Genomic DNA, 23,393 nt, shown 5'->3' on the forward strand with positions numbered 1-23,393 from the left:
GATACTGCCTCCCTTAATCAGTCCTCCTTTTCTTTTTATCATCTTCTGCCTTTCTCATCTCCCTGTCCTGCTCTGAATGTGTGTGTATAGTTATCCTTCTCTCTTTAAACAAATAAAGTTCAAATGTTGCTTCCCTCATTTTCCTCTCTATTGTAAAAACTTTTCCTTGTATGCCTCTTTTATGTGAGAAAAAATTTCCCCATTTTGCCTCTCCTTATCCTCTTTTTTTTAATGTAGCCCTCTTTTTTATCCCTCATTTTTTTTTTTTTTTTGGTGGAGGGAACATTCCAAAATAATCGACTCATATCCAGCCTTCTATGTCTAACTCCTTTTAACTATCCTAATAATGATAAAGTTCCTAGGAATTAAATGTATCATATTCTCATATGAGAATGCAAACAGTTTAACTTTATTGAGACCCTTATGATTACTCCTTCATGTTTTCTTTCTTAAACTTCTCTTGTGTCTTATGTTTGAATATAAAATTTTCTATTCAGCTCTGGCCTTCTCATTAGGAATGCTTGAAAGTCTTTTATTTCATTAAATATACATTTTTCCCCTGAAGATTATACTAAATCTTGTGCTCAACTTTGCTGGGGAATTTATTCTTCATTACAATCCTAGCTCCTTTGCCTTCTGGAATATCATATTCTAAACACTCTGTTCCTTTACCACTAAAATCACTAAATCTTGTGTGATCTTGACAATTTCTCCACAATATTTGAAAGTCTGGAATTTATAATATTCTTGGAAACTTTCATTTTGTGATCTCTTTTGGTAGGCAATTAGTGGATTCTTTCAATTTCTATATTACCCTCTGGATCTAAGACATGGATCATTTTCCTTGGTTAATTTCTTAAAATATGATGTAAGGCTCTTTCTTTGATCATGGCTTTCAGGTGGTCTAATAATTCTTAAATTATTTTTCCTTCATCTATTTTACACATCAGTTGTTTTTCCAATATATATTTCAGATTTTTTTCTTTTTTCATTTTTCATTTTGTTAGATTGTTTCTTGATGTTTAATGGAATCATGAGCTTCTTTTAAATTTTAATAACAAAAATAAAATGTTATAATAAAATAAATAAATAGAATAAAATTTATAATAAAATAACTAGAATAAAATTTTAATTTTAAAAGAATAATTTTTTCATCAAATTTTGTTCCTCCTTTTCCATTTGGCCAATTCACTTTTTAAAAAATATTATTTTCTTCAGTATTTTTTTTCTCAGCCTTTTTCTTGACTTTGAACTTAATTCTAAAATTAAGTTTTGCTTACCTTTGGGGAGAAAAGCATTGTGCCAAGCCTCAGGCTTTTTGTGTTGCTTTTTTCAGAATTGTTTCTAGGTGTCTGTAAATTTTTTTGCTTCTAAGGAGACATGATTTTGGCAGAGGTATGGTAATTGCTCTCCTAGAGTGCATTTTGATTGAATCACAAATGCTAGACTCTCTTTGCCTTGAGATTGCAATCAGGACTCCCGCTCTCTTGTAATTGATTCCCACTTCTCTATATTTTGGAATTGTGACTCAGAATTACATATGGGTAAGAGAGCTGCAAATTAGTGCCATCTGTACCTAGTGCCAATAAAAGACTGGAATCTCTTTCTGACCAGTTGTCCAATTCCCTTACCATCTCTGGGTAGAGAGCTCCTAAAGTTCCTGCTGCTGCTTCTTAATTATCATTATCCTGTGTGTTTGGGCACTACATAAGACTTCCATCCTAGTGTCACAAACTTCTCCTGTTGGCCTCCTAAGTATTCTTGGGCCAGAAAATGTCTCAATCTGATCCTTTGTGGATTTTTCCTGCTTTTGATGCATTCTCCTAGAGAGTGGGTAGGCAGAATAGGCCCAAGGGTCAGATCCCATGTGAAGAAACAATATTAATGAAAATGATCAAGAAGTCTATGATAGAAATATTAATAAGAAAGAATACTGAGACAAAGATAGAGATAACAAAAATAGAGATGGGACTAGGAGGACTGAGTTTCATATTTCTTTATAGACATGCCCTATTTGTATGAGTATAAACAAGTCCGTTGTCCTCTAAATCTCAGTAAAATGAAATGAAAAAAAATTGCTTAAGTGCTTATTATGTACCAGACACTATGCTATACAAATACAAGGTGTCAAGACAGTTTTTGTTTTCCTAGAGTTTACATTCTAATAGAGGAATACAACCCATAAAAGGAAGAAGAACTAAATTAAGAAAGTAATGGGAAGAGGAGGGAAGTGAAGATGAGATGAGGTGAAACCACCTATTAGAACCTAAGGTTTTAGAGGCAAAGTCCATGTTCTGATAAGAGGAAGAGAGTGTGACATATTCTATATTCATGCCTTAGGAAAGGTATAGTGGACTGAGTGCAGGGTTAAGTTATGTCCAACTCTTTGTGACCCTATTATATTTTTAACAAAGATAATGGAATAGTTTGCCATTTCCCTTCTCTAGCTCATTGTACAGATGAGAAAACTGAGACAGGTAAGATTAAATGACTTGCCCAGGATCACACAACTAGTAAGTGTCTGAGATCAGATTTGAACTCAGGAAGAAGAGACTCATTTCTAAGCCAGTACTCTAAACACTGTACCACCTAGATGCTCAAAGTCAATAAAGGCTTGACTCAAATTCCACAATATCACCTATATTACTCTGGGCAAATTACTTTGCCTCCCCATGTGCCTCAAGTTTCCTAAGTCACAAATGAGAATCAAAGACTAAATGGACTTTAAGGCATTTTCTAGCTCTAACCCATCATTCTGTGATCTCTTTAAACTTGCCTTGGAAAAAAAAAACAAGAGCATCCAGAAGAGGAAAACCAGAATGACATCCTTGTCATATGAAGATTAGTTGAAAGAATGCTTAGTCAAAATAAGAATCAAAGGAGACATGAAAGACATCTTCAAGTGTCTGATGGGCCATCATGTGGGGAAAGAGTTTTGTTCTCTTTGGTCAAGATGGCAGAACCAGGAGTATCAGGGGATGATGCAAAGCCAATTTCTATTAGGAAAGTCTTCCTAACATTGAAAGCTGTGTAGAATGAGCTGTGCAGAGAGGGGGAGGACTTATATAAGGTATTGTGATAACTTTATTTCCAGTTCTTATATAATGATAAATAATGATAACAATTGACATTTATACAGTGATTTGAAGTATAAGTAATCAGGTGCTTTTTGAGCATCTCTTCACCTACTATATTATTAATATAATTTGTCTATATTGCCTATGTTTGTGTGAAGGTGATTGGTGGGAGGGAGGACACAAAAGCTCAAACATAGGTCCTCCCTCATGTAGTTTACAAATTTGAAAGTGAAATAAAGAAATGTGCTGGTAAATTATTAACAACTGGCTAATTGGACAAAATATTAAGTACAATATTTTTTTAATTTATGGGAATAATTGCACGAACATCCTAGGGTTGTTGTTTTCTTAAATGAGAAAATATTTTAAAGTTCTTGGCTCAATGTCTGATGCTTAATACATGCTTTGTTCCCTTCCTGTTTCCTTATCTTATTGTTTTCACCCATCTCTTTCTTAAGTCTAGACAACCAACAAAAAATAATAAATCCAATCCTGATTTGAAGTATTTGCCAATTATACTCAGATTGAAAATTTACCAACTAACTCTGAAGAATCAGTTTGAGCTATTTTCAGCAAGCCACTGGACTCAAACCAAACAAAAAGGATAACCAAACAGCACAGTCAAGCCCATAAGTCTCCATAAGACTTTCCACTGAGCATTTGCCATCAATAGCGCAGCTGCTGTTGTCCATTACCATTCTATTTTGACTCATCACTTATGACAAAGTCCCAGCTCTTCTTTTCCTATTACAAGTTATTCTAAATTGTTGCCTATTAAATGGCCATGCAATTTATCACCAGCATCAAATAATTGTTATACTAATGATAATCTTAAATTGAGAGATAACCATTCCATCATATATTTTACATCTAATAAAAACTCTTATATGCCTAGACACTTATTATTGTTGAGTCATTTCCAATCTTTCTTGACCCACTTTTGGGGTTTTCTTGACAAAGATAATAAAATGTTTTGGAATTTCCTTCTCCATCTTATTCCACAGATGAGGAACTGAGGCAAACAGGATTAAATGACTTGCCCAGTTACTTAGTACCTGAGGCTGGATTTGGACTCATGAAGAGAAATCTTCTATCCACTGCACCACTTAGCATCCTCCATGCAACAGACACAGTATAATGCAAAATACCATTTCTTTTTCAATTACTAAATATGTTAATTAAAATATAGTATACATTAATGCATATACTACAAAAGCACATGCATATCCATATGCAAAACCATAAACAATCCCCCAAAAGTCATGGTACCTGACAAGATAACAGATAACAAGATAACAGACCTATAGAGTTACAATGTATGCATATCATTACTGTATATGCAAATCAACGTAAATTTTGTTTCTCTTGCAACATCAAAGGTTACAAGTTAGATGATTCTAGTTCTTTTGTGATCTTTTAATCTTTCTGCATCTGTATCTGAGTTTATTGATAGTATAAACTAATCATAATTTTTTTGGCTCCATAATTCCTGATTCTTAATCCTGGGTTTGTGGAGGGACATTACTGATGACCAGCATTTCTTCCTTTATGGATTATCCCTGTATCCTAACAGCTATCATCTAAAAATTTCCTGTCTCTAGGGTCATTTGAACTTCATCTGAACTAGAGTTATTCTTAGAAATAAGAAAGATTGTTGGGTTATAGTGCAAAATATCTTCTTTACTTAAAGAATTCACTTCTTTAATTCATCTTCTCTCTGGCTCATCCCAACTATTAGAAGATTAAAATCCTTTTTGTCTGTCATTTCCTTCCTTCTACTCACCAGGGATTCTGACTAATTTTCTGATGGACAAAGGTGGTTTCAGTTAATTGTCTTTATGTGGCTCTTACCACCTTAGGGGGCTATTCTGTAAAATAGCAAATTGAGTAATCTCCCATAAACTTGATATGGAAATGGCTTTCTATATCTGCTGATTTATGCTCCTAGAACATCAAAGTTTCTAAGCAGAACTTGGCTAATTTGTAATTATTCTTGATAACAAACTCAAGCATCATACCAATATTTGTTTCTTTCAGAATACTACTAAATTGAAGTTTTTTGGAGCTGGCTTGTTTTCTTTAATTTATCTTTCAATCAAGAGATATATTAGTTGTAAGAACAATTATTTACATCCTTTATGCCTGAGATTCCAAAGCACAAGTTAGTAGCTAATCCTGGCATCTCAAACATAGATGTACAATGCAAACATATGTGTAAAGCTAGAAGAAATTTTGGAGACCTTTTAACCCAATCTTTCCATCCATCAAATTTTACTGAAAGCTAGTGACATGATTCCTACTGAAGTTCCACATGTGCATTTGAATTGTCATATATTAATTCTGCAAGAATGGAGTATGCTTCAGAAGACAGGTAGAACTACTGACAGTGCTTCTACCATAGTGGGAAAGGTTAGGCTAGATCAAAGCTTCTTAAACTGTGGCTCACAAACCATATGGGGTCACATAACTGAAAGTAGTCATCATGAAAAATTTGGCAACAGTAAAAGGTTTATGTAAAAATAAACAAGTTATTCATCTCATTTACTTATAACTTTGCTTTCATCTTTAATAAATGGTAAAATTATATGCATATTAAAGAATTGTTTTAAAATAATTTTATGATTTATTATCAGTAAATGTTTGATTTGAAAACCAAAATTTATATAACTATATACTTGGGGTCACTTAAAAATTTCTCGAGCAAAAGGGAAAAGTTTAAGAAGCTAGATGAAACTGTGTTTTCTAAGAATGACATTCTGTTTCCTTGATTATGATTCCCAAATCTACTTATCCAGGCTTACTCTTTGTCCAAACTTCCAGTCTTGCATCTCTAATTTCTTATTAGATATCTCCAATTGGATGTTCCATAGACATGTTAATCTAAAGATTTCCAAACTGAACTCATTATCTCCTTCCCAGCCCCCAAAAGCCTTCCTCTTTTCTTAAACTTTCTTGTTATTGTAGATAGTATCACCATTTTCCCAGTCACCCAGGTTTGTAGCTTAGGTGTCATTCTTGACTCCTCACTCTTTCTCACTTCCCACATCCAATTCAGGATTTTTCCATTCTGCTTTGTACTATCTCTCCTATCCACTACCTTCTTTCCACTGCTCTGGCTATTATCCTGGTGTAGAATCATCATCTTACACTCAGACTATTACAATAACTTTCTGGTGTGTATTGTCTCAAGTCTCCCCACACTTTAGTATGTTGTCCATTCAGTTGTCAAATTGATCTTCCTTATGGCACACATCTGATAATTTCATCCTCCATTCAATATACTTCAAGAGCTCCCAATTTCCTTCAGGATTATATAAATTATATAATATAATATATTATATATACATGTTTGATATTCAAAGCTCTTCAAAATTTGGCCCCTTCCTTTTTAATAGTTTTTTTTATTTTTCCAAATACATGTAAAAATATTTTTCAGCATTCACCCCTGCAAAACCTTGTATTCCAAATTTTTCTCCTTCTCTCCCTTCATCCCTCACCTTCCATAAGATAGCAAGTAATCCAATATAGGTTAAACCTATACAATTCTTCTAAACATATTTCCTTATTCCTCATGCTGCACAAGAAAAATCTGATCAAAAGGGAGAAACATAAAAAAAAACCAAGCAAAAACCAACAACAACAAGGTGAAAATATTATGCTTTAATCCACAGTCTCCATAATTCTTTCTCCAGATATGGATGACATTTTCCATCCCAAATCTATTGGAACTGCCTTGAATCACTGCTTTGTTGAAAAGAGCCAAGTTGATCACAGTTGAGTATCACTTACTTAATCTTGTTGTTTCTATGTATATTGTTGTCTTGGTTTTACTCACTTTACTTAGCATCAATTCATGTAACTATTTCCAGCTTTTCTGAAATGAGATTTGGACCCTTTTTAACATTTCCAGTCTTCTTACACCTTACCTCCCTCTGAGTCTCTGTTTTCTTCCCACAATATGCTCTATGCTTTATCCTGACTATCTCCCATGCCTGGAATTCTCTCCTTCCCTCATATCCATCTGTTGAAGCCCTGTTTTCTTTTAGATCACAAATAAAGTCCAAGTCCCATTTTCTTTTCCTGACTCCCCTTACTGCTAATATCTTCCCTCTATTAATTATCTTCAATTTATCCTATGTATAAATCTTATTTGTACAGTTATTTTCATGCTGTCTCCATTAGACTGTGAGCTTCTTGAAAGCAGGGGCACTTTTTATTTTTGCCTTTCTTTGTGTTCCTCGAATTTAGAGCAATGAGTGGCATGTAGTAGAATTTAACAAATGCTTGTTGATTGACTGACCTTTCTCTATTTCTCATTCCTTTCTTCCAGGAAGAGTGTATAAAATAAATTCTTTTCAAGTTTAGGTTTTTTTTTTTTTTTTCTGTTTGCCCCATCTAAAAAACTGATATTAAGATAAAATTATGTTACTCCTCCCCCACTCCAAACCTTTAATGGGTGATATTTACTTCATTTTAAGATTAATTAAGTAGAAGAGAAAGAGGTAATAATCCATTGATCCAAGATAATTCCAATCCACTTGTGATGGAGAATGCTATCCGAATTCACAGAAAGAACTACGGAGACTGAATACAGATTGAAGCCTACTATTTTTACTTTTTTCTTTCTTGCAGTTTTTCCCTTTTGTTCTGATTTTTCTTTCACAATATGACTAATATGAAAATATGTATAAAATGATGGTACATGTATAACCTATATAAGATTGCTTGCTGTCTTGGTAAAAAATTGGAACTCAAAATCTTACAAAAATAAATGTGGAAAACTATCTTCATACATAATTGGAAAAAATAAAATATTATTAAGTGAGAAGAGGAAGAGATACAAAGAGACAGAGAAAGTCAAAGTTAAAGAGAGGCATATAATAATAAAGAGGAAGAGGGAGAGAAGGAAGGGAAGGGAGAAAGGAGGGGAGAGAGGGAAAAGGAGAAGGAGAGGGAGAGTTTTTTTTTTAAATAAATCATTGTCATATCTGACTTGGGGCTTAAATGAATCAAAGTGATTTTCATTGATTGCATATTATTAAATGCTTTAAAAGAAAAGATAAAATTCATCTGGACCCTTCTTATATTCCCTGAAGCAAATGAGCTAAGAATGGTGTAAAAGGGAAAGAAGCTGTTTAAGAGGTTATTTGGAATATCCCAGAGGAAGGTACCTAAGTATTTTTCTCTGTCTCTCTTTGTCTGCTTGTTCCTCTGTCCCTATTTTTTGTCATTCTGAAGTTGACAAATAGCAACAAACATGAACATTTCCATACAAAAAGAAGACCACAAAAGAGGAATTATATATGAAACTGTGAATCTCTTATTATGTACAAGTTGTATGTTCAAAAAGAATATAATAAATACAACATGTTAGATTCAAAGCTGTCTTGTTTGTCTGCCTCCCTCTGAACATTTTTCTGTTCCCTTCTGTGCATTTTAAAAATGATTCAATGACACTTTTTTGTTCTTTTCCTTGTAAGCATTACTATTACTAACCTATTCTTTCTTCCCTTCCCTCCAACAACATGGAAATTCTCTCTTGTAACAGATAGATATGGGTCAAGCAAAACAAATCCAAACATGACCATTTCTAAAAATGTGTATCTCATTCTTAACTTCTAATCCATCACATCTCTAACAGGAATTGGAAAACATGCTTCATTGTTGGTCAGAGACTCTTTTTTGAACTCTCATCATGTCCCACTAGCACCTACTTATCACTTCTCCTGCATCTCAAAACTTTCCTGGTCCCTACTTGCCTCCTAACCAATCATCAAATTGCCACCCATTCAGTGCCTTTAATTACTGTTTTTAGTTTAGAGCTAGTAATCTGACATCTGACATCTTTATTAATGAAAGGGGGAATGAAGAAGACAAATGGTGAAGAAGAGGGAGAGAGGAAGAGAGAGAGAGAGAGAGAGAGAGAGAGAGAGAGAGAGAGAGAGAGAGAGAGAGAGAGAGAGAGAGAGAGAGAGAGAGAGAGAAGCTAGTACTAGGGAGAGTACCAGAGATACAAAACTTAATTTAATCACAGAGCCCCATGCTCAATTTAACAGACACAAGGACTCAGAATGGGGTCCCAGTGCAGAGAGTGGGAGGAGCAAGCAGCCCAGAGTTCCTGGGAAAGACTTAATTGTGGATGACAATGTGTAAACAGTGGGGATGAATAGAGCTTGCAGGTGTGAGCTGCTGGGGCCTACTTGGGGACTTTTTTCACACGAGTTTCAGCCCCTTCACTGATGACCTGCTCCTCAGAACGTGATTAGTGTCAGCAGTTGAGAAACCGTTGAGGGTGTCAGGAGTTGGCACTTATGACTTACCAGGGACAGAGGGAAAGGGGAATGGAGAGGGGGGCAGGGTTGAGAATGAGACCCAAGAAGGAAGAAACTTGCCTAGAAGATACATTGCCCCATTAAGTGAGGGTGGGAGTTAAAGAGGCAGTATATCTTTTATACCACAGAAGCATTAGTCAAAGTCTTTGAGATGTGACAAAATGAGGAAAAATGTTTTTAAAATATCTAAAGACTCTTGCCTATAATAAATATTGACTGTATGCCTTGACATCCTCAGTCCAGTTGATAGAAATAAAAGATGGTAGAACTGGAAGGGAGATGCTGAGTCTGGGGCAAGGGTGGTTAGATAGAATGGCTATTAAGATTACATTTTCCCTATTGTTCCCAAGAAAAAAAATAATGTTTTTTAGGGATATGGGATCACTGGTTCTGAGACCGGGTGGTCCTTTCTTTTTGATGTGACTGAATTCTGGGTTAAAAATTCATTCCAGTATAGTGTGAGTTTGAATTATGGGGAATTATGGGCATCAGGCAGGAAGGATACAGGAAGTGTTAAGAGGTCTCAATCCCATTATGTTATTTGGAAAGACCTTGAAGATCTTAGTAGGCAAACGAATATAATAAAGAGTGCTAGATTGGGAGACAGAAGAAATCTGGGTTCCAATCTTAGCTCTGCTACTTTGCTAGCTATATGATCCTGGACAAATTAATCTCTCTTAGACTTTTTCCTCATCTGTAAAATGGAGATGATTAGCATTATTGATCTCATAAGGACAGTCTTTGCAATTCTTACCCTAAACTCTATGCTGGAAACTATTCTAGCTAATTTAGCTCAAACAAATCTCCCCTCTTGTAAATTACTATAACACTATTATCTGTATCACATGATATATCACTTATTATAGTATTTTGCATTGTACACTATTTGTGTGTATATGTGTTTGTTACTTTTCTCCCTAATCAGATTATAAATCTTAGAAGGCAACAAACCATCCTGTATGTTACTATCTTTTCCATTATCTCTAGCTGAGAAAGGGTTAGCAACTCAATAAATATTTGTTGGACAAATTCATTGTTTTTTATGACTTGAAGTCAGCTTGGCAGGGGTTTTTCCTTCCCCTCAGCATCCTCATGTAGGAAGAATGGAGGTCAAGAAAGACGTTTTGTTTTGGGATACAAAGGTATCATCCTCTATTGGGAAGAGGGAGGTCCTCCCTCTCTATTGCTAATCTTAATCCCCCGGTTTTTCTTCAAACCTTGGTCACTCTCTATTCCATACATTTCTCAGGCCCACAAAGATGACAAAATGCTGTGATTAGTGAAATAAAGATAGTAGCCTGGGATTTGAGAATTCAGGTTCTGTTATTTAACTGTTATTGTCATTTTTCATTGAGTCCATCAACTGATCTGGATTTAGACAAGTCACCTCCCCTTATTCAATTAAATTCAACAAAAATTATCAACCTACAAATGGCAAAGAACAGAATGGGAAAACAGAGAGAAACATGAAATAGGCTCTGCCTTTTAGGAACTTTACTGTTCCAGGGGGAGAGTTGAGGTAGGTATGGGGACATACAACATATATAGAGAAGTGATGCTCCAAAAATTTTAGTACAAATTTTTTGATAGCTTTAATTGCATAAAGAAATTTTGGGACATACCATATGAGGTAAGAAGTGATGGAAAGGAGAAGCAAAGTACTGTAGAAAAAACTAGTTGTGTAAGAGAAATAGGAGAATGCAGGAGCTAAGACAAACATTACAAATCAGAATGTGTTTTATTTTGGTATTGATTGTCTAAAGATAGAGAAAATGGTAATAGTGCAGATTAAACCTAAAAGTGTATTATGGGTACATTTCTGCCCCTCCCCACCTTTCCAAGCTGGTTGTTAAATATTTAACAGTATGTCACTAGAGAGAATGATCATTTATGCTTGTTTTCTCATGAATAAAAGGGATAATATGATGTTCACAGCCAACAGACAGCATTGTGACCTTTGGAGAGATTAGAGTTGAATCGAATTAACTTTTAAAATAAAAATTTTGCAGAACTAGAGGCAGATGCTGTGGATACTCAGACTAATACCTCCAAACCCCAAACCTTCATATTCCCAAACTCATCTGGCTTTTTTGTTAAAATCCTTGGATCTCCTCTCTTCCTCTTCCTATTTGTACTCCTTCTTCCAGGTTCTCCTGACCAACTAATAGCTGCTACACTATCCACTGTACCACCTAATTGCCCTCCCCCAATCTTCTTTTAAATTTGATTGATTTATGAAAGGATTATAGATTCAGAACTGGAAGGGATCTTAGGACCAACTTCAGTCCAACCATCTTATTTGTAGGGGTAATTTTCTTTATTTTTAATAGCTTTTTATTTTTCCAAGTAATGCAAAGATAGTTTTCAATAGTCACCTTTGTAAAATATTGTGTTCCAATTTTTTCCCTCCTTATCCCTAACCCCTACCATAGACAGCAAGAAATCCAATATACAACTACCTTATTTATAAAAAATTATAATCAATGTGATAGTAATCAACAAATATGAACATTTCCATCTACAAAGAACAGAAACAAAGGTCTGTATCCCAAATAGATCATAGAAAATAACCTACACATGTAAAGATATTTATAGCGGTTCTTTTTGTGGTGGCAAAATACTGGAAATTAAGAGGATATCCATCAACTGGAGAATGACTGAACAAGCTATGGTATATGAATATAATAGATTATTATTGTGCAATAAGAAATGATTAACAAACATATTTCAGAAAAACCTGGAAAGACTTGTATAGATTGATGCAAAATGAATTGATTTATATACAGTATCAGTAACTTTGTGTAATGATCAGCTATGGATGATTACTCAACTATTCCAAGTAACACAATAATCCAAGAAAAGTACAAAGGACTCATGAAGGGAAATGCTATACTATCCAGATAGAGAGCTGATGGACTTAATGTAGATTGAAGCATACTTTTTCACTTTATTCTTTTGAGTGTTTTCCCCCTTTTGCTGTGCTGCTTCTTTCACAATTGTGACCAATATGGAAAAATGTTCTACATGGTAGCACATGTACAAGTATAACTTATATAAAATAGGTTATTTCTTCCTATTTTAGGAAGAGGGGGAAAAGATGGAAGGAGGCAGAAAAATTTGGAACAAAAAAATCTTATAAAAATGAATGCTAAGAATTATCTTGACATATAATTGGGAAAATAAATAAAATACTATTTTAAAAGAACAGAAAAGCGAGATTGCATATGAAACTTTAAATCTACTATGGAAAGCTTTTTTTAAAAATTCACATCAAACTTAACTTAGTAGCACTAATACTATTCTCTTAGTCTATGTCTTCTTTTGGACTTTCCTCTGCTTCATTCTGTATATTTTTATAGATTTCAGGAATACTATTTTCTTTTACAACCCATTAATTTTACAAATGAAGAAGCCAAGACCCAGGAAGGTTAAGTGACTTGTCCAAGATCAGTTAATAGAAACATTAAATCAGATTGGGGAAAACAAAAAAATTTCAGATTGGGGTTAGGGGTAGGACAAGAAGACTCAAGGAGACCTTCTATCTGATGGGTGCTTTCATCTAGAACACCAAGTTCTTATACCCCAATACCAGATGTTTATAGTAGATCCTCAAGAAGGCAACAGCAAAAACAAATCAAAGATCAAAATGGAGGAACTTGGATACAGAGAGAGAATACTGGTTATGGAAACATGTACTCAAATCCCACTTTTGAGAATTCACTTGTCAGTTACAAGGAAAATCAGTCATGCAGAGACCCTTCAAACATTTCTTTCTGTTTCTACTCATAGCAAGTTTTTGGGTAGTTTGAATTAAGCCTTTGTTTAACAGCCATTTCTTTATGTTCACAATTTAGTCATAGAGAGTTGGTTCTGATAGGAAAAAGGAGAAAGCCTCATGGTTTTCTTGAGAGGAAAAAAGCAAGTATACTTTTTAGTTTTTTTTTAAGTAATGAAACATTCTGTGTCTGGCCAAGTCAAGCCAAGTCAATATGTCCACTTTGAATATTGACTTTGTACCCAGGAAAGAGAGGATGAGAAAAATATTATCTGAGTTATTTTAGAATTGGTTTTGATTCCTTTAGCCCTGAGCCTACAGCCATGGGATATTCAGGTAGAATAAAGGAAGAAATTCTTTGAACATTTGTAAATTTGAGTCATGTTTTGGAATTCATTATTCCATAGCCTGTTTGATTTTTTTTTTTTTTTTTGAGGGAAATCTACGGATAAATTTTGGAAATTGATTTACAATGCTTATGTGCACAAAAATGTAGCATGTGATTCACTAATAGAGGTCAATGATTATTCTTGGTGTAACAAGATTAAGAAACTAGGGAATTATAGATTTAGAGTTTAAAAGGTAACTTAGGGATCAAGTAATCCTACGGCCTCATTTTACATTTGAAGTAACTGAGTCCCAAAGAATGGAAGTGATTCATCCAGGGTTGTACTATCCATGGTGCTGAGATTTGAACTCCAGTCCTGAGGCTTCAAATTAACTTCCGTTTCCTGTCCTTTTCCAGGAACATATCATGAGATAATAACATCGAATGAAATTAAACTACATATATAAAGTCATATATGTATTTTTAAGTGCAGATCAGCCAGTGCTATATAATGTTAGTTATTTATTATTGTTATTATTGTTACTATTATATTAAAAACATTTGTAATTGTTGAGACATTTTCCTATTTGGGGGGAATGTTTTTAAAAGCTCTTTTGATCTTTTATTTTCAGGTGATATAAGAGATCTCATTCAAAATGTGAGAATTATGGCAATGCCACAATGACTCTGCCTGAATCAGTAGAAAAGGGGACAAGCTCTCCTCCTTTTTTCTCCCCTCTCCCCATCCCAACTACTTTTGGGTATCAGAGGTCAGTTACTTCTCATCCATTACCTTTGTATAGCAAGAATAAGAAACTTAAGGATTTGGGCTCTAAAAATAAAAGTGACATTAGTAGTCATCTAGTCCTACATTCTAAGCTGAAGAAGCTGAAGCTCTAAGAACTTAAGTGACTTGGCTGCCAGGTGTTGGCTGTACTTGGCGATCTACATTTTTTAATACCATGTAGATGGCCAAGTACAGCCAACACCTGGAAGGCAAGTCACTAAAGTTCTTAGGGCTTCAGTTTGTGTGTGTTAGTATCTCCTTAACTTTGCCCATAGCCAAGAACTTGGTGGCAGAAAGGCCAAGTCAGTTTGTTTGAGCCTCATGTGGGCCAGTGTACTTTGCTCAATTGTAGGGATACAGACTGTGCTCTAGTTCTAGTCAGCCAGCTGACAGCATGTAGCTGGATTAGCACAAACTTATCCCAAAGCAACTCAGAGCACATATATGCATGATGATGGATCATTAAAATTTTCATGAAGAGTAGCTTGCTTACTTGACAAATAAGGCACAAGAAAATCCAGGAAAAATGAATAGTGAAAAGTCATATCATAAACTGGAGCTAGGAGTACAAAATATTATCTTGTGGCCCCAGAAATATGAATATTCCAGGATTATCTGGATAATCAGAAATAGGCAAAATATGGCATCAGGAGCAGTAAACAGAACAATAACTAATAATTTTTTGTAACCAGAGTAAGTAGCATGAAATATTCTATGAATGAAATAGGTAGGTGAAGAAATGGAACTGGGCTAGGGAAAATATCTGCAGAGTAGCAGATGGGGTAAGAAGAAATCACATGTTATCTTATAGCTTATCTTAACTAGTTGGCCTTTTAGCCAAGTAAAAACCCAGATGTTTCTAAGTGCTTGAAGGACTGCCAGTGCCATCAGCAGCACAAAATTCAAAACTCTAGTACAAAGCCATGATTGCATTGCCCTACTTAAGACTGTGATAGCAAGGCTTTGCTGAAGAGCTGCCTTTGAATTATAATCATTGCTAGAACTTCATGCCCACCATGAAAATAAGTAACTTCTTTAGGTTTCTTAACTCTATCAATGAATTGTAATATAAATAGGATCAGAAAGAACTCATTTGTTAAGAATATTTGCAGACTTCAGTCCTCTATGGAATCAAGAGAATGAAGAGAAAAATGAAAGCAAAAAATTAGCAGTAGCATCAAAGGGACCTAATAAAAGAGTAGAGTGGGTTAGGTGATTATTTGCTCTTGTTTGAAAGGTGTCAAAAGACCTATTCCTTCCAAAATAAGATACCCCAGATTCCACTTTTGATTCATTCATTTAGATTAAGCTGTTCATTTGCAAGCTCCTTTCTTAAAATGTTAGGGTTTCTGTAGAGGATGAGCATGTATAATCAGTCTTAATATGAATCAGTTGATAAGTTTGATTCCTAGACAGATTAGAATCAAGAAATTAAGAGAGAATGGGAGTTTTGATTTGGGGAAGAATAGAAGGGAGAGCTGTTCCACTGGAACAATTTTTAGAAAAGGAGGCACTAGCTGAAGGAATAGAGATCTGGATAAGATCGTGAAAAAGTGCTACATGAAGGTAATGGGAAAGAGGGGAGAGATTATCTATTTCAATAATTATGCAATAGAATGAACTCAAAGAGAAATGGAAATATATATGTATTGTCTAGTCCAGTGGTCCTCAAACTGTTTAAATATGGGGCCAGTTCACTGTCCCTCAGATTGTGGGAGGGCCGGACTATATTAAAAACAAAAACTTACACTCTGTCTCCGCCCCTCAACCCATTTGCCATAACCCCTCGGGCTGCATAAACGTCCTCAGCGGTGCATCTGGTCCTCAGGCTGTAGTTTGAGAACTCCTGGTCTAGTCAATGCTAGAAAGTAGAATGATTAAGGAAGGAAGCAATTTAGCATTTGTTGTCTCATTTGATCCTCACAACAACACGGAGAGGTAGGTACTATATTATCCCCATTTTACAGTTGAGGAAACTGAGGCAAATAGAGCTTAAGTGATTTATACAAGGTCATATGACTTGTGTCTAAGGTTAGATTTGTATTCAAGCCTTCTTGACTCCAGGCCCAGGACTCTATCCACTGTGCCACCTCTAGCTGCAAAATTATACCTGGTTAAAAGATCACTTATGGAATCTTAATAGCTTGATAACTGCTTTTATAGCTGACTCTCACGTCTCAATCCCTTTCCCCATGCTTTAGAAACATTTTTGGATATTCTTTTAATCTCACCATCTTCTTCTACTTGATCTGACTTCCTGTTACTAGAAGATACCCCACCTGGCCCAATTATCTTGTTTCTGCCCCTCTCATTCAGACCTCATGGATTCAGAGACTGTTAGAGATGGAAAGGACCTTATTTAATCCAAATCTGTTACTTTAGAGGACTAGAGCAGCTGAGGGACTTCTCCACTCTAAGTTGTGAGCAAACCCGAAGACTACAAGATAAGGTTTGTGTCTCCAAGTCTAATGTACTTTATGCTGCTTCAAAATTTTTGTTTTACTAGGAGATCATTATACACTTCAACAATGATACTGTATGAGGATGTATTCTGATGGAAGTGGATATCTTCAACATAGAGAAGAGCTAATCCAGTTCCAATTGATCAATGATGGACAGAATCAGCTACACCCAGAAAAGGAACACTGGGGAATGAGTGTAAACTGTTTGCATTTTTTGTTTTTCTTCCCAGGTTATTTTTACCTTCCGAATCCAATTCTTTCTTTGCCACAACAACAACAACAACAACAACAACAATTCTGTTCTGCACACACACACACACACACACACACACACACACATATATAGTATATCTAGGATATACTATAACATATTTAATATATATGGGAATGCCTGCCATCTAGGGGAGGGGGTGGAGGGAAGGAGGGGAAAATTCAGAACAGAAGGAAGTACATGGGATAATGTTGTAAAAAATTACCTATGCATATGTACTGTCAAAAATGTTATAATTATAAAATTAATAAAAAAAATTTTGTTCTAACCGCTTCTGGAAAGTTAAAAACTGACATCAGTGGAAATGAGTTTTAAGGCAATCTTTTAGAGCCAGGTTCTGGGACTGAATTTTGGCAAGGAAGTAGTACTTTACAGATTATTGTGGAGGAAAGGATGCTGAAATCAGAGCCTGAAAACTTAACTTTTAGTACTGACTGCATGATTAATTAACCCTTCTACCTTTCCGGGGTTGTTTCCTCATTTGTAAGATGAGAGAATCAGGCTTTGGGTTTGTAAGGTCTCTTCCAGTTCCTACATTCTTGATTCCTATAGAATAGTGGCCCGGAGTGTATGGATTCATAGAATTCTAGAGTTCCTAGGAATCATAGAGGTATTCTAAATACAATTTATATGTGAGGAAACTGAGTCTCAATGACTTTATATCACATTTGCTGGGATATTTGGGTTTTGCCCAGATCTTCTACTTCATCTTTAGATACCCAAATTTCTCTATATGGAAACATAGTTGGCACACCCCAGAGGTGAGAATTACTAATTGGAAGTGGTGACAGGGAAATCCTCCAGCCTGTCCTTTATCAGAACAATGGGAGGGAATAATGGCTGGGTGGAGGGTGAAGGTGGGGGTGGGGGAGAAGGTTAGGGACCTTTCAAAAATGGAAACCAGATGAGCAGTTCAAAAGGTAGCGAATTCTTCACGGGAACACTCCTTTGTTGTGAGCATTTGAGGCCAGAGCAGCTGGACAGCTTTTTTTCCCTGCCCTGACAGCAACGACAGCATGGACACGGATAACTGCATTAGATGCACTCGGCTCCTTTCAATAAAACATTCTTGGAGTTACAATAGTCGAAAAATGGCAGCAACCTAAAGTTGAAGTGGAGATCTCTCTCCAGCTTCCCTCTTCCCTTCCCCACCCCTCACCCCCTAGTGAAATCATCCGGAATTCATTCTCATGATTCAACTAATCAAAGTTTAGTCGCTGTGTTGTTAAAATGAAAAGAAAAAAAAAAAAACAGCTCTTCAACCCACTTCCATAAGAAATGATTCCCCTTTAACTGGCTAGGACTCTGTATATATTGATTGGTAACAAGAAGTACTGTCCTAGGGAAAAAGTATTTTTAAGATGTTATCTCACTGTCTATCTCTGTGTATGTCTCTTTGTCTCTGTCTCTGCCTCTGTTTCTCTCTGTGTCTCTTTTTCTGTGTATCTCTGTCTCTCTCTTTTCCCAACACCTGTGGGAACTTATGGTTTCCCTGAACCAGGTCTAATGTTAAAGACTTTTTGACTAATTGCTTCTATATGGGATCACTCCAGGAAACTCTCCCAATATACTCACAGTATATTGTTGTTCAGTCATGTCTGACTCTGTGACCCCATTTGGGTTTTCCTTTGAAAAGATACTAGAGAGATTTGCCATTTCCTTCTCCAGCTCATTTTACAGATGTTTACTGAAGCAAACAAGGTTAAATGACTTGCTCAGAGGTCACATAGCTAGTAAGTGTCTGAGACCATATTTGAACTCAGGTCTTCCTACATCCAAGAGCCAACATTATCTACTGGGCCACCTAGTTGCCCTACTCACAGTATATTCACTGTACTCTATTCAAATGAATTAAGGTGTTCCTGCACAGTTACACAATGTGTATATATATACAGAGAGAGAGAGAGAGAGAGAGAGAGAGAGAGAGAGAGAGAGAGAGAGAGAGAGAGAGAGAGTGAGTGTATTATGGGACAGTCTTTATTTCACTCCATGGAAAATGAATATGATGCAAAGGACTCACAGAAACCCTGTGAACCAAAACATTAAATACTGAAGAAGCCTATTCAATCTCCTATGGAAATTCAATATGTTTTGGGGGTATTTTATAATATACAGGAGCCCCTTCCAATCAGACCTGAATGGTTCAAGCAAGACATGTGAAGAGGAAGGGTGTCAAAGGAAGGGAAGTTCTCCTGACATACTTATCCCCAATAGCCAATGACATGGCTCTAATCTTTCAGCTATAAGGGTGACCCAGTAATCCTTCTTTGAGAAGTACACTATTGAGGAAATCTCTCTCTAGGACAAAGGTTCTTAAAATGTTTTTGTGTCATGATCCCTTTGGCCATTTAATAAAGCCTATGGACTCCTCAGAATAATATCTGTTTTTTAATAAATTTATCATTGAAGGAAATACTAAATTTTATTTTGTGAGCAAAAAAGATGTTTTTCCTATTTTAAGTTAATAGACCTCCTAAAATCTAATGTACTCTCAGAATCTCTCTTCTTAGGCTATATGTATATATATATATATATATATATTCACATAACTCTCTTTGTCATATGCTTCTGCAGGAATTCTATCAATGTTAGCCTGCTACTCACAGGCATGTATTTACATTGTACCTGGTATGATTCAAAATGATTTTCTAAAAGTTGCTTTGCATTTTAATTTCATAGAATAATATTTTAATTTAATGAATTGTTCCATTTAAGTGTCAAATTACATAATTCAGATATTGTAGAGATACACAGAAAGCTCAGATTCTCTCAATACTTGTGTCCCCATGGCTGCAATGCCATGTTAGCACTGGTTCTTCCTTCTCTCTCTGACTACTTCCTTAGACAATCTTTGATCTACATCAGCAACAACAGCAGGTGTTTCCTGCATGGTGTCTATGGTAGGTCATGAGGACTCTTTCAAAGTAGCATGACAAGTCTGTGGTTTTATGTTTTAATTCAGATAATATATCCTTTAAATTTTAAGATATGAAAAGCAGGCAATCCAAATTATAATGAATGTGTGGTTAGTAGGAACAGTGCTCAGTGTCTTTGGTTAAGTACTTACATAAAAAAAGTAATATTGATACCTGTTCGAGTAGGAGAAATAAACTGAAAAAGGAGCAATAAAAGCAGAGTGTGTCAGTTCAGATCATTGTAGTTCTAATTTCTTTCTGTTTTTAAAGGTTCATATTTTAAAACTAAAGTTGCTAATTTTTAAAAGTTAAGTTAATTGTTTCAATTTACTTAATATGATGACTAAAATTTTGATATGATGAATACATTTATAAGATTCTATCCAGATATAACTCCAGCTAATCTGGTGTTTCAGGCTCAGGATTAGAATGTAATGAAAAGTTTGTGGACTGCAAAATGCAATAAAAATGATGTCACATATCACTAAACATAAAAAAGATATAATTCCTAAGGTTAAAAAGAGAGTAATTGGGATTAAAAAAGGCTATTCCCCTCCAGCTTCACATTCACCATGGCAATTAGCCATGGTAAGTCAGAAAGAGCAGTGGGAAATCTCTAAAATATTTGACATCAATTCCTTGTAGATTGGGCCTTTTTGTCTCAGTTGGCAAGGAAGCCAAATCAGTGATAGTCCCACTGTGTATAGCACAGGCACATAGCTCTTAATTAATGCTTGTTACTTGCTTGCCAAGAACAATCTCTACAACCTGTAAAGGAAAATCAGCCCAACTCACACAAAACAGGTGTTACACCTAACATATCCTACTTCTTAGGGTCAAGGTCTCAAAAATGTTCTAGAGAGCTGTCCACCATTAAAATACTTTAAAAACTAACACAAGAGAAGTAGTATTGGCAGGGAAAATTAGTACAAGTGATAAAACATGAAATATTAAAATAAGTAATATGATAATAAAATAAAGCATAATACACAAAACAAATAATATTTTAAAAATATAGTTCATACAATGGGGTGATGGGGAGGATTAATATCTGGTCTCCTGATATAAAACAAAACAAAACAAAACATGATAGCCATTAAGGAGGACCAGAAACATAAGATTCATAGCACATAGTATGTCTGCAACACTGCCACCAGTCTGCATGATAGTTCTGAATCACTGTATCAAAAAAAGTTATAGAAATCCTCCATGCAATTTCTCTTGGGACCCACACTGATAAGGGGGTTGACCCTATGCCAAAAATCATTAAATGATTCCTCGTCCATAAGCCCAAATCTCTTTCTGGAAACTTCAATTCTGACATGGCACAAAATGTTGGTTCCTTCTAATGAAGGTTTGTTTTCTTATATGGCAAAGACTGAATAAAAATTTTTTCCTCAGCCTTATTGAAGAACTCAAGATTTCACTAAAGTGGCCAAATTAACTCTCTTCTTTCAGATAAATTTCTGTTCACCATGATTATAAAGAGACAATTTCATTTTCCCCGTATTATTAAAAAAAAACAAAGCACTCCCATTAATTGGATTCTTTTAGTTCTCCTTGAGCCTTTATTTCCCCCCCTCCACATTTTTAACCTTTGTTTAATATTCATTTTGGCCTAGTTAACCTGTAAAGACAAGTTTTAACATTCATTTTTTAAAACTTTGAGTTCCAAGTGCCAGAGCCAAGATGGAGGAGAGTAGACAAGATTTTGCTAGAGATTTTCCTGGCTTCTCTTAGAATCAACACCAGATAAAGCCTCTGCAAAGATTTTGGAGTGACAGAACTCACAAATACTATGAGTGTAACAAAATTCCAGCAGAAAGTATTTTGGAAGGTCTGCAGGTGCAAGTGCAGAAAGACCCAGGGTGGAGAGGCCCCTGTGTGGTGGGAATTGAATGGGAGTTTTTAGTCAAAATATAGCAGTGTTGGCTACTATATCTTATTCAGAAGCCAGTAGATCTGTAGATTAGCTGATGAAATCACAGAAGGCAAATAGTGAACCCCTGAACCCCAGCATAACAAGTGGTATTGGTCATACCCACCCAGGAAGGAAACTGGCAGTACTAGCCTCAGCGCAAGATAAAACTCATATCAGTGGTCCTGTGGATAAAGCTTGGGAAATTTCCCCTGTGCTCCAGGAGCAAAAATGCAAAAAGAACTCTGACCATAGATAGCTAATGTGGATATAAGGGAAGAACAGACTTTAAACCCCGAGGACACCAAAGACCAAATGCCTCCACATGAAACTTCAAAGGGAGATATGAACTGGTGTCCAACTCAGAAGTCACTCTTGGAATAATTCAAAAACAATTTTAAAAGAGAGTTAGAAAAATTGAGGAAATAAAATGAGAGTTTTGTAGGGGAGTCTGAAAAAGGAAACAGAAATTGTCAGAAGAAAACAACTTCTACCAATCACCTGTTGCAAGAGACTCCAAAATGAAAATTCCAAGGAATATTGTAGATAAATTCCAGAATCATCAGTTCAATGAGAAAATACTGCAAGCAGCCAGAAAGAATTCAAATATTGAGGATCCACAATCAGGATTACCCAGGACCTAGCTATTTCCACTTTAAAGAATCAAAGAGTGTGAAATATGATATTCTGGAGGGAGCTTGGACTACAATCAAGAATTAACTACTTAGGAAAACTAAGCATTATCTTTCATGGAAAATGATGGACATTCAGTGAAATAGGAGATTTTCAATGATTTTTGATGAAAATACCAGAGCTGAACAGGAAATTTGATCTTCAAATAAAGAATTCAGGAGAAGTATAAAAAGGTAAAAAAAAAGAAGGATAAAAACTATGTTTTTAAAGCTTAAAATGTTTACATCCCTACATGGGAAGATGATATATGTGTAACTCTTGAGAACTATATCTTTGTAAAGGTGTAGGTATAATTTGACTTTATTGTAATAATATAAAAATAAAACTAAAGGTAGAAAAGGAATTATACTGAAAGAAGAGGAAAGGGGAGGTAAAATGGGGGTAATAACATTACATGAAGAAGCAAAAAAGACCTATTATAGCTGAGAGAAACAAAGGAGGAGAATGAACATTATTTGAACCTAAATCTCATAGGATTTAGCTGAGAGGAAATATTACATGTATATAGTTTGATATAGAAATTGCCTCATCCTTTATGGATGTAGAAGAGAAAGGGGGAAAGAAAAGGAGGAGGCTAATAGAAGGGAGAGCAAAAATGTAATTAGAAAGGGATAAGAAAGGGAACAGGGGCTGAAAAAAGGGAAGGAAGATTGAGGGAAGAGTCAGGAGCAAAAAATACATTTGGTGAAATGGGAAAAGAGAAAAACTCTTCAAAAAATAAAATTGGTGAAATGAAAAAAAGAGATCAACTCTTTAAAAAATAGAACTGGTGAAAAGGAAAAAAAATCCAATGAACATAATTACTCCTTTAAAAGTACAATTGGACAAATGAAAA

General features: G+C 35.3%; 1 long non-coding RNA gene across 1 annotated transcript in view; it reads right to left on the reverse strand.

The window, feature by feature from the left end:
- LOC141556277 (uncharacterized) overlaps positions 1–17,604 on the reverse strand; it is a 133,948-nt gene extending 116,344 nt beyond the window's left edge. Inside the window, exon 1 of the long non-coding RNA XR_012486480.1 lies at positions 17,492–17,604. This is a non-coding gene — a long non-coding RNA (uncharacterized LOC141556277). The remainder of the gene's footprint in view (positions 1–17,491) is intronic.
- Positions 17,605–23,393: the final 5,789 nt, after the last annotated feature.

Source organism: Sminthopsis crassicaudata, chromosome 2 (genome assembly GCF_048593235.1).
Source record: "Sminthopsis crassicaudata isolate SCR6 chromosome 2, ASM4859323v1, whole genome shotgun sequence".
Lineage (NCBI taxonomy): Eukaryota > Metazoa > Chordata > Mammalia > Dasyuromorphia > Dasyuridae > Sminthopsis > Sminthopsis crassicaudata.